General features: G+C 46.2%; 1 protein-coding gene across 3 annotated transcripts in view; it reads left to right on the top strand.

Moving 5' to 3' along the window:
* The window catches only part of HCN4 (hyperpolarization activated cyclic nucleotide gated potassium channel 4), a 106806-nt gene that overhangs the window by 30994 nt on the left and 63106 nt on the right, over positions 1–12706 (top strand). The gene's annotated exons all lie outside the window — the stretch shown is intronic.

Below are 12706 nucleotides of genomic sequence, written 5' to 3'. Positions count from 1 at the left end.
ATTGTTGCTTAGTCACTTGAGACTGTAGTATCTGCTTCACGATCATAATACATATAATCTGTGGAGATGATGTGTGAGCTGGGAGGAGAGTAAGTCCAGGTGGACCCCCTGCAGGAAGTGTGTAGTTACAGAGCTGCCTGTGACAGGAGCAGTTAGCCAGACAGCGGGGTCTTGCTCCTTCAGAGCCCCAAACGGTCCAGAAACAGCTCCAAGGAAAGGTCTAGAGACAGCTGATCTACAGAACCTGTGGCATTTGTTTACCCAAGCATCTTCTTCTTTTACATGCTTATCTCTTGAATAAATGGCTTGGTGATGTATTTATAACCTTCTTGCTTTCTAAATTCTCTGCCACTATGTTAAGGGGAAGAGGAAAGAAGAGCAATCTTCTGTCAAATAGTGTCTGTTTAAAGACATAAAGATCTGGTGAAAATCGAGAGCCCCACTACCCCTGGACCCTGTGCTGTTCCCAGGGGAGTTCCAGTACGCAGGGTAAGCCTTCAGGCCTACTTGTGAGTGAAGCCACAACCTTACAAGTAGCTTGAAAATTAGTTATTTTTTCCTGTCTCCGTGCTCTCCAAGGCAGAGAGAAAGCTCCCTGCAGCACATGTCAGAAGCATATTTTCAGGCCAAGGAAATCTGGTCAAGGCAATTTCATCTTCCTCCCCATAATTTCTCCTCTGCTTTGGAGCAGACCCTGATGCAGAGCATGATCTAATGCAGAGTGTGCTCCTGGGAATGTGAAGGCAAAGCAGCCATGCAAGTCATGGCTAGATTGCACCAAGCTGTCAGAACACTAATTCATGATAGAGCTGAACTGTTTCCTCTTTCCAGCATCAGACTCGGAGGGAGAGCACTGGTGCATACTTTACAAATTTAAGGCTTCATCTTTTTGGTGTTATAATTTGTGACTGCTTCACTGACAGCAGAGCATAATGCCTTGTTGCAGTTTAGGATGACATTGTGCAAGGTGCTGTACAGATGTATATGGAGAGATGGCTACAGCCCTGAAGAATTCACTACTAGGTTAATTTGCTTCATTGCACAGTCAGACAGAAAGAGCACAGAGAGATGGAGATAAATAAAGGAAAAGTGTCCTTCCCGGTGTGACTCAGTAAGTCAGAGACTGAGCAGAGCAATGAAATATCTCCAGGTCTGTTGTCTTGTCCCTTGGTTGCATTACTTCTCTGTCCTCTAATCCAAGAACGCTCAGGAAAGGCGAGTTGGTGGCTTAGGCTGTTGTTAAAGTAGCTCCCTCATACAGATTTATGTGTAGCCACAGCAGTGTAGAGCTCCGTGCTTGCTTGTCTCTGCTCCTTGACTTCCTTTCCATAAGGTGGTTAAAGAGGATTTAAGTATATTTGCTGTTGCTTGTACTGAAGTTGTTTTAAAAAATAATGAAATGAAAGCAAATCAGCGCCCTTTCCCTGTCTTGCTTCTCATGCAGTTTGACTGAGCAGCCATTTCTAGTTTCAATCTCGCAATACGAATTGGTGGGGCATTTTTCCGTTTTGCTGGCTGTCGTGGGTACCAGGGACCAGCACAGCCAGGCGCTCTCCGGATCCCCCCTGAAGAGCAGATTCCCTGGAGTGATGCAGTGCTGCAAGTGGAAGGGACAGATGGTGTTGGATTGCAGTTTGAGACTGCAATGCAGACTCTGTTATGCATTGCAGAGCCCAGCAGAGCAAACATGATAGTCTTTTTTTCAAACAGGGCTCGACCCAAGCAGCAGTTTCCCAGAGAGAGTATGCTACTAGGAGGTTTTCCACCTTCTCAAATGGGGGAGGGAAGCAGAGAGAAGGGATGATCCCTTGTCATCGCTGCAGTGCATGCTACAAATCAATAAGGAGACAGGGAGGAGAAGTGCTTCTTCATTTTTGCATGCGAGTAAATGGTTGTGCTCCCTGGAACCACACTGAGTTCTTTCTTCCTCTTACTCTGAAGTGCCTACAGATGATCCATCTCTGCAAGTTCACATTAATCTTTCCCCACTGCACAGATCAGCAGTGGTGATCTGGAAGTGTTAATTCCTGTAGGATGGAGCAGTGTTGGACTAGGCTTACTCTGGGTGTGTGCAAGGGGCAAGTTGCTGTGCAGAGTTAAAGGAGGAGGACTGTTGGGAGAGGGGGTTGCTGTTCTCCCACATTATCCCACTCTATGTCTCCTCTGCTAGGTAGTATCCTTTCTCTTAGAGTCTTTGCATATGACCAGATAAGTTAAAAAAGAGTTGTGGATAGGACACGCTGGTCCGCTGGAGAAGAGTATGTGTGCCAACTACAGGAATGCGTGTAGGGCAGTCTGAGGCAGTTAATAGAGGTGGATGGACTAGTCAGAGGGGGAGCGTGCTGTGTTGTGTCTGGATAGAGCATCCCCACTCCCCCGTACTGAGCTTGGCAGTGACTTTTGATGGTGTAATTGCTGCTGCCTTGCTTATAACCAGTTCTGAGACTCTGGGTCCTGCATGAGGAGGAGAGGGGGATCCAGTATACACAGAGGTGTTAATCTACTTACTCTGCCTCCTAGACAAACATGACATCTGAGCATTAGTGTAACTCTGAGTGAGCACAGGGATAAGTGGTCACTTCCTGAGTTCACAGTGAGCCTCTCCATTTCTTCCCCTGCAGTTGTCCATGCTCTGCATGAATTTATCACTCACCCTGCAGTGAGGAGAGAGCAGCCTTCTCTAAGGCTGCAGTGCTGTAAAACAGCCAGCCACTCAGCCGTTCCAGATCAATGCTAGTCATGAGTCTGTGGGCTCAAGAGCCAGTGGTTTGAAGTGCCTGCACCATTCTGGCTCAGCAGCGGACTACTCTGACATCCTCCCCCAGATCTGAAACAAGTGCTTTGGGGAATACAGCTGGGCAAGCAACCTAAAGAAAAAAGAAAAGAAAAAAAGGGAAGAAAACCAGTAAAATGCACTGGTGTTCACTGGAGTACAAAAATAAGCTTAATTCCAAATGTAGCAGTTTCATTTGCATTATCAATTTTGCATGAGTGGTCCAACGAATGAATTTACCAGTAGAGCAGAATATAAATAGAGTCTTTTTGAAGTGTCTGCCTTATCTACCCTGCAGTAGGAAGCTTGATTGCAACGTAGGGAGGCATAGTCGCACTGGCTTGAGCCTAGCTTGCCTGAATATCATATTGTAAACTTCAGTGTCTGGTAGTTACCAAGTGTATAAGCCATCCAGGAGGGCTGGCATGGTCTGTGTCTGGAGCTGTACTGCCAGGGTTAGAACAAACATGGGTACTCCAGTCATGCCTTGTTCAAACCCAGGGAAGCTCTCGCCACCTTGGCCTTTGAACCACTCCAAGAGCTCTTCAGGGCATCTGGGTTGGTCAGTAGTTCTTGACCATGTGAACATGGAGGCACATTGTCACGCACAGACTTGGGGAGTTGGGCCTTCACACTCTTGTCTCAGAGAAACTGTTCAGAGAAAGCAGACTCTGAACACTAACATCCTACAAACTTTATCCCAAGGTCACCCAGCAGAAAGAATAAAAGCAGAATAATACCATGTAACCCATATACTCAATCAAGATGAACCAATGCAGTTCAGACTGTGAGTGTTAGACAAAAAAAACCTCTTTAGGTTTTCACAGGCAAAAATGATTGATTTTTCTTTTTTTTCCTAAGAGCAATTTGCTGAGCTTTCCCTATTTTATGCACAGCATCTACCCCTGTGTTTGGTGCCAGGATTCAGTAACCTATATTTAAGATCAAACTATTTTGACTTATGAACAACGAACGTTTATTGGGACAACAGTAAAATCCTACTTCTATAAATTGGTTTCCAAATTGCACATAGGCTAAGATAACCAAAATATTTCAATTTTAGAATCTATGTGAGGGATTATGATGGGAAGGAAAGGAACTAACTGGTTTTGATATGTATCACAATGATAAGATTATCGTGAGAGGATTTTTTCATATTTTTGTCAGAAAAAAATTATAGTTTTCAGTTTTTGTACCTGAAACCTGAAGAAAAGGACAATTTGGTGATTTTCAAACTATTATGCCAATGAAAACTTGAAAACTCTCCTGAATGCTGTCCTTTTCTTCCCTTGAGTTTCCATATTACATAGTAGTTTTAGAATGGAGGGAATGCATCTTCTCAGGCCTATTACTGGGCACAGATTACATAATCTGAAAGATGACATCACTTTTAAGAAGATTCAGAGATATTGAGAAAATTGATTCAAAGGCTAGAGGGCCTGTGTGGAAGGACTAGGAGAGAGCTTCCAAAGTCTATGAGAATATGGCTCCCAGCTGATTTTCATTTTGATTTGAACAGCTAATTCCCTTAATTTCTTCTGACCTATTTGTAGCCTTCCTGAAATTAAACTAAAATAACGTGGCGAGTGGCCTGGGGGATGTAATGTTAGGCCAAACCCATAACTGAATCCTGAGAGGGGAGGAGCTGAGCAAAATGATTGTTCTCGAGTAGCACAGCAGGGTCCCATTCCATAAGCAGTTCAAAATAGTTTAGCAGATTTTTTATTGATATGATTTGCAATTCTGTCGTGTTAAATAGCAAGGCAGACCCATGAGAGTAACTCATTAAAACCTCTGGCCACCCTTGAGTAAAATCAGACTCAACAAACACCAGTAATGTGGGAGGGAGGGGGAGAATGGGCTGGGTTTCTTCCTAAATTTACATTACCTAATTTCTGAAGGCAGCATTATCAAGCATTTGTCTTTAATGTCATTACAGGAGCTTATTAGAACCATAATGCAAGTTACAGTAATTTTCATTCTCACTGCACAAAGTGACCCAAAACTCGAGCATCTTTTCCTTTCAGAGAAAATCCTGGCTGCACTGAAATCGATGGCAAAAAAGCTCTTGTTGACATATTAGAAGAAGGTTGTTCAAGATTTTACCACAGCCTTTTACATTGAACTGTTTTCACTTGTGAAGCACAACATCCTTGCAGAGGGAGGACAGACAACAGAAGGAAACAGATGTTCTCCATTCCTGCACAGACACTGCATTTTCCCTCGCTTGCCCGTGGGTAGCCAGTGATCCATCCCCTGCTCTGTGTCATGTTACCTTTCAGGAGAAAGAAACCTAAAAAGGTTTTTTGGTGGAGTTTGTCTTTAGCAGAAAGTTCTACTGCTATAATGCAAATTAAGCTTCCCACCTGGGCAATGGGAATACAGTTTCAAAGACAGTATCACAAAAAAATGAGTTATAATGAGTTATAAGGAGCCAGGCAAATATTTGAATAGCTGCACAGCTACAGAGGTTGCCATAAAAAGGAAAAAGCCTTTTATTTTTTTTACAGTCACTTTCTGGCAGTGCTTCACGTGTCTTCTGTCAACAGGATGGTATGACAGGGGGAGTAGATAGCTTGAGGGATTAGAGCACAGAGCCATTTGTTTCTTGGTCAGTAGTTCAGATCCAGTTTGTAGCAAGTGAAAGTCATTTGCTGTCTCATGGATGTTTTTTCTCTGATCTGTTCTTAGACAGCTGTCTGTGTGACAAAATCGTCTGGGGGCCTGGCCCTGGTAAGCCTCAGGCTCCCTGTAGCAGCAGCAGCAATGGGGGTAAATTCCCCCCCATATCTGAAGTGAAGTCCCCACTGACCAGGGTGTCAGGCATGTTAATAAGAGGGTCTTGCCTGTGCCCATCCTCTGGTTCTCTGTATCACAAGGGCCATCAGTCTGGGCTTTTATGCTGGGATGGAATTATAAAGGTTTTCAAAAGACATAGGCTGATCTCCTAATGATCTCTAATCACTGTGATAGCTAGTTGCTGTTCCAGCCTTTCATTTTCCTCTTCCCTCAGACTCCTCCTAGCCTACTCCTTATGTGTCCCTTCACCAGACACTGTGGTAAGCTTGCCCTTCTCTTGGGAGCTCACGTCTCCATAGTTCTCTGCCAGCACCAGCTGCCTGTAGCTCAACGCCCATATCTTGCTGGCTGCCCATCATTTTTCTTCAGGCCATTGTTTTTGGAGGGGGGTTTCTGGCAGACTTTATTATTGCTGCTGTGTTACAATAACAGAGGGTCCTCAAAGGAGAAGTGCTGGAGTCTGGCATGAGGAATTCCTCCTGCAGTCAGTGTCATTTTCTAAGATTTAATACCATGGAGGCTACACGCTTCACTGATGGGGCATGCTCCAGCTAAGTGATGCAGGGACCCCGGGCCCTCAGCATCTTGACACAGCCCCCCGTGTTGCTGTCATATAGGTGACATATGAAGTGTTGTGACCTACATGTTTGTAAAGGGAAGAGGGGTCTCGACAACCCTGTGCTCTGACTGCAAACTTAAGGAAAATTTCTGGGAGCCTTCTAAATCACAGAAAAATGCTGTGAGCTCAGGAACCAGCCAGGGCAGTGCCCAGGTCCCTTAGATGTGTGGAAACACAGAATCACACGTCAGTAGGGCTGTGCCCCACAACAAAAGCCCTGTGAAGGCCTGCGTGAAAGGGCTGTACCTTCTGTGGAGCTGGAATTGAGCACCTCAGGTTAGGTATGTGCCCTAAGCAGCCTGCACAGTGCTCTGCATAGCCTTGTGTCAGTATATCATATGGGATGTTGATGTTAGGGACAGCCAATACAGCTTTTTCAGAGGGAGATTCCTGTTACCATTTGGGTTGCTGATTCAGTGCCAAATCTGGTTTTGTCTTTTAGCAGTATGGGAATCATGTTCTGCCAAACTCACCCAATACTTTAAGGCCAGTGTGTCTAAGGCACATTAGCCTTGGCAAGTGGTAGCAAATTAATTGCTCCTCTCGTGGAAGCTTCTTCCAGGAAGGGACTATTGATTGCATCCATATCAAGTGAAAAACTTTAATGAGGTAGCTGAAGAGAACAGCATTTCCTCGCCTCACTTTTTGTATTTAGCAAGACAGGGTTGGAAAGGAACGTGCCGAATCCCTAAGTTGTGTGAATGAAGCAGGAGCTTGGCCAGAATATGACCATGGAAAAAAAAATCAAGTTGGTTAGTGGGGGAGAAAGGGGATTTTGGAGTGTAAGAAGGAGCATGACAGCATGGAGTTGCTTTTTGCCAAGAGAGATTGAAGTAAGTTACTTCATTTCCCCACAGAGCATCCTCATGTGCTCTGAGCCAGTCACTGGGGAAGTGCCAGATGGGGACCTGAACAGCTGCTCCTCTGAAGTTGGAGTGAAAGGGAGAGCAAATCTCTGCCAGCAGGAAGAGAAAAATACCCCACTCACTGGTATAATTAAGGGTTTAAATTCTGGAAAAAAATCTGTTCTGTATCTGAACAGCTCTTTAGATACGAGTATGGCTTCTTCTGTCTGGTTTGCTTTGCTTGTCTCCCCCCTCGAAGCTGGTGGGCACTCTGAGGCACCACAGGACACCAGAGGAATCCGCAGTAGTGGGTACTTACCTAGTCCATTTTGTTCTAGTAAGTGGATAGCGCTGGTGGGAGAGAACAACCAGTTATCAGTACACCTCACTGCCGGTAGACACAGCACCCTCTGGCAAGTGCGGTTGTGTTGTGGAGCTCAAGGCCCAGCAGAAGCCTGAATCCCTCCCCCAGACAAAGCTCACTAGGATGGAGTGCAGTGATCAGACCTCAGGTTCCAGCACCACCGCTAGATAATACTGTGAGTTATAGAATTCATATGCGTTGCCACGCAAACAAGGTAGCCAAAGGCAAGCTCTTGCCTTTCAAAGGTGCTGTGTCCTGAGGAAGGGTGGATAGGGCAGTGTCAGCCACGCAGAAAGGTCAGGTCCCATCCTGCTGGCGGGGCTGCATGAGGGCTTGGCTGGCTAGAAGGGCCTGACCCTGGCCAGACTAGCTGGGGAAAGAAGGAACACTCTTCCACAGGGCAGCAAAACCTGAGGCCAAGCTTTGGCTCTGAGCAATTCTCACTTCCACTCTAGAGAAAAAGTTGCCAGCCACAGTGCAAGACTCTCTGCAACACACTATGTGTGGGGAACTGGAGCTGGAAAGCCCCAGCCCTGAGAACATGTTTGGTTTTTACCCTCTTTTCTTCTTGCTGGAAATATGCTAATATAATGCAAAACAGCCTTGCTTTCCCCACTAGTTTGAGGTGAAAGGAAGAAGAAGTCTTTCTTGGGAAGGACAAGCTTCACTCCTGAGCAAAGCACGGAGAGGTGCAAAGGTTTAATGGCCAAGAGCCTTATTGATGAAGTTATTTTCTGAGCACCGCTGTGAAAAGAGCTGTTTCGAAGACAGTTTCAGGACATGCAATTATCCAGTTTGCCAGCTTAATGCATTCAACTTAACCTCATTTTTATGAAGCAGAAATCAATGTGGTAACTTTTCAGAGCTGAGAGATGACATTTTATTCTTGCTTCTCTCATAAGGATGCATATTTTTAAGATTCCTCTTCTACTTTAACTCCTCCATCTCCCAGTTTTGAGTAAGCAGGAATACCCCAAGGCCTAGAGGAAAGGGTGAGGCAATTTCCACATTCTGAGAGTCACATTAGAATGGAAAATGTTTCTGAAATCTCTTTGTAATACATGGCAAAATTTTCCTTATTGCCTTCTTGGAAAAGTACTTGGAATTGCATCTGTGACTTCAGTACAAGAACATTTTTATTCATTTCATTCAAGCACCACTTCACCAGGGAAGAATTCTAAAGTCGTTCTGAAGGTGCTGATCTTCACCCCAGTTTTCCAAGGAATGTGTGTCCCCAGTTCTCTGCTCTTCCAGCGTCTGTCACCTTTTCTACTCCAACATGGTCAGGGGTATTTTGGTAACTCCCTTGTGTCTTCTTCCCTTCCTAAGCAAGAAGTCCTGCAGAGCAGCAGCTGCCAGAGCTGTGAGCTGGATAATGCCTGTTCTGTTCAGAAGCTCCTCAACAAGACTGTGCCATAAAATTGAAGAGAGCGGGGTAATTGCCCTGCTTTTCATGAATATGCATCCTCTCCTGCCCCTGGCACTTCCTGAAGTGGTTTGCACCACTCATGTAGTATTTCAGTCTGGTGACACATTCAAAATCCTTGCAGACTAAAAATAAAACTTTACAATAAAAATCTTCAGCCCAGGCTTAGTGTGCTGCCACCTTATCCATTGTTATTCTCTTATGTTCCAGAACGTAAAGTGCTCTACTTTTTTGATTCTTTCAGGTAAATATGATTTATATGTCTTCCCTTCCCCGACATCCCCCCCACCCCCTCCAGTCAGTGCCCCGTGACTGGGTTTTTTTATCGTAGAAGCTGAGAAGAACATTTCAGTGGGGCCCCTTGTTTTAGGCTTTTCCTGGTGGATGGATGGCACAGCGGTCCAGAGGAGCAGAGCACCCCACACCCACACCGGGGCTCCCCAGGGTGTCCCAGCACGTGACTCTGCAGCGTTGCCCTGGGATGCGCTGCAGCATCAGAGGGACGGGTGGTGGCAGCTGGTCACGTGCTGTGCAGGGGAGCCTGCACTGTGCAGCACGCTCAGTTCTCACCTCGGTGGTTCTCTACACGACCTGGTTGGTCAAGGGCAGAATACAAGGGTATATGTGTGCATATACAGAGGGAACGGGGAATGAAGATTGGACTTTGGTGTTTTAATCTAAAGAGAAAACTATTTTCCCTGACAATGTAAAATGGCAGTGGTGGCCCTACGTGCCTTGGCAGACCCATGTGGCAGGTAGTTCCCTGCTGAACTCCTGCTGATTTTATCTTTGCCATTTGGTCATCCAGTATTTATGAAGGAGAAGCCAGAAATCAGGGAGGACCTGATCATGGGAAACATTCTGCATTTTGTGACAGCTGGAAAAAGAAAGTGAGAGATGTGATCTGAAAACAGAAACACCGGAATTATTCTTCTAGCTTCCTTCTGGGCTTAGGACAAGCCACATGCCTGTAGTCCCACAATGTTCCTTTCCATAAAATGAAGATAACAGTGTAGTCACCTTACAGATCTTAAACACCTGCTGGTCATTCACGCTTCTGAGGTGCCATTAGGCCTGGGATCTGCTCTGACATAGATCCTGAGCAATCTCACTGAGATACAACATAAATATGTACTTCTCTGCTAAGTACCCTTTGGCAGGTCCAGCCCCCAGGGCTGGGGGGACAGTGTTCCTACTCTGGAAACAGAGCCCTAACCCAGTGTGGGACATATATCTTTACCTTAGCACACCCTTCTGTCTCATGTGGGTTTTCATCATTCTGTGATGTATCTAATATCCTCTCCCTTGACCTGTTGACTTGGGGTCACCAAGGCAGATGAACATAGAAGAGGATGGTATCATGGTTACTCTGTATCTTTACTCCCTGAGGGTTAGGAGAGAAGCAGAAATTTGGGGAGTATGTTTCTCAGGTTTGGATCCAGCCAGGATGGATCATCAAGAAAGGATGATGGCTATGCAGTGTGTAAGTGGATTTGGAGTAAGAGACTGGTCTGATGGAAAATCTTGAGGTAAGGAGTAAGGGAGAGAGCAGCAACACTGTGGGCAGCGAGCTCGGGGAGGGGAAGTCACTCCACAAAACACTGCCCAGTGCAGGGGTGTGCACAGACCTGTACCCTGGGAGCAGAGAGCAGCTGGGAGTCTGCCCTCATGTAGGTTCACTTTAGGTCTGACTCCACTCTCGTGTGGTGGAGCCCGTGGAGGGTGAACTTTGAGAGAACCTCTCTCTGTGCTGGCAGTAACAAGCAATCAAACAAGCAGCAGCCGTGCTTCCTTGTAAACACTGAGAAGAAACTGTGAGGATAATGTCCCTTAAAGCAGCTGACAGGCCTGCTCTTCCTCAAGTCCCTGGAGGGGGTGGAGAGCAGTTAAGCAGTTAAGACGCAGCAGCTGTGTTTGTTTTTTTTTTTTTTTCATTTATATATTTTTTTTCCTCACCCAGCAAACTGCCGGGTGTTAATTCCTCTTGATTTGCTGTGTCTCAGTGCAGCCCAGTTTGGAGAGGCTGTCCCTCAAATAGGGTTGATTAGACTCCTCTCCAGTATACATCACCCAAACATCCACTAATTCCACTTTATCCCAACAGTGTGCCTGGCTTTTCTGATTCTACAAAGAATTAAGCTGAAACTGTGTAGTTAATTATACAAACTCGGCACAGCCAAAGTCCAGAGACTTCTGTCAGGGCCCAGCAGTGATCACTAATGAAAGGTCCTGAACAGATAAATAACTTTCAATCATCCTCTCATCACTACCACCCAAAACTAGTCCTTTCTACTGGGCCCAGCTCTAATTGGTTTCTGCAAGCAGCATGGTGTATTTAGGGGAGATGAGACATGTCAACATGACCATGTCACTGAGAAAGCTTCTCCCTTTCAGTTCTAGAAGGATGCAACATCCCCCTAAATTCACCACACTCACAAATCTTTCCTGAAAAATGTGAGTGGTTGGTCAGGACAGCTGTGCCTTTGCGACACTGGAAAGTTGTTATAGCACATCACAGAGGTCAGAAAAGCTTGGGAGCAGCCCTGGCAAATGGCTTGGCTGGCAGAGCCTTACCATGGCCCCTACCTGCCCTTACGTGCCACAGGGATATCTGAAGAGAGCATCTAGAGAAAGCCCAGCCAACTGCACACCTCCCAGGGGCTTCTGGCAGGCTGGCAAGATCCTCCGGAGCTGGAAGGGGATGTTCTGGTGACTTTGTGTAAATGTGTTGTAATGCGCTGATGAACTTTGGGTATCGCATGAGCCCAGCACGTCTTCACTCTCCCTGTATCTCCCTGTATCTCAGTCCCTGCCTGTGCTAGAGCATCCATGGAAGATGCAAAGTGGAGCCACTAATGAGTCATGGGGAGCCTGTGCCATGGTCACCTTTGTCTCTATTTCCATATTACTCTTCCAGGCCTAGAAAGGATAAAAAGGGCTGTCATTTGCATACAGGTGGAGAGAGGCAAAAGATGTGTGATTCAGGTTGGTTGTGCCCTCTCCAGCAGGCTCTTCCCCCTCCCCACAGGCCTGGCCTGTGGGTGAGCCTTGTTCCTCTGTACTCTGAGCACTTCTTCAAAGGTCTGTTCCCTGTCAGGATGCGCAGACATCCTACCAACTACCTTCTTCAGCTGATAAATCACCTCAAGCTTGTAGGTATGAGGAAGGGCAGACAAGAACTTTTCCCTTCAGCTCCCTTCCCTCCAGACCTGAACGACATGTTTGTATTTTGTCTTGAGCACAAAGCAGATCCACTCCAACTCTAGAATGTGAAAGAGATATGGAAGAAGGCCAGCAGGGAGAAAAGGAGAATGAAGAGGCCTTCGGTGAAATGAGACAGTAGAAATGAGAGATGGGGAAGGCCTGCTGCATCATCTAGTCTGTCCTGGCACAGAACTGGCTGTTTGATTTTCAAGGGCTGCTGTCAGATAACTTTTAAATGTGCTAGGCAGCAATACCTGGTCACTTTTTTTGAGATGTTCATCTTGCAGCATTGTCTTCTGTACTGTGAAGGGGACTGATTACTTTCCAATGCAGTGGACTGCCATGCTTAGCCGGGGTCTGACTGTGCTTTGGCCCACAGAGAACAAGTGGGCCAGAGAGTGGAGAGCTGGTCTTTGCTGTTGCCAGGGGGAAGAGATTGGCTTCTCCAGCATGGAAAGCAAAAGGAGAGATCTCTCTCATATCCGCTGTGAGGGAGAGGGGTCAGCATGTAGCAGTGAGCAGACTGCAGCTCCATCCTGCTTTGCTGCCTTAAACAGTACATCCCATGAGTGCATGTGGGTAGGGTGTGGCAGTGCTTCAGGGGAACTCGAGGAATCCTTCCTGGAGCTTCTCTCATGACCCATGGCAATAGCATTGCTGGAGATGAAATTCAAGC

Source organism: Strix uralensis, chromosome 11 (assembly GCF_047716275.1).
Source record: "Strix uralensis isolate ZFMK-TIS-50842 chromosome 11, bStrUra1, whole genome shotgun sequence".
NCBI classification, from domain to species: domain Eukaryota; kingdom Metazoa; phylum Chordata; class Aves; order Strigiformes; family Strigidae; genus Strix; species Strix uralensis.
Note: the sequence above shows the minus strand (reverse complement) of the source record. Positions and strands in the feature narration are given on the sequence as shown.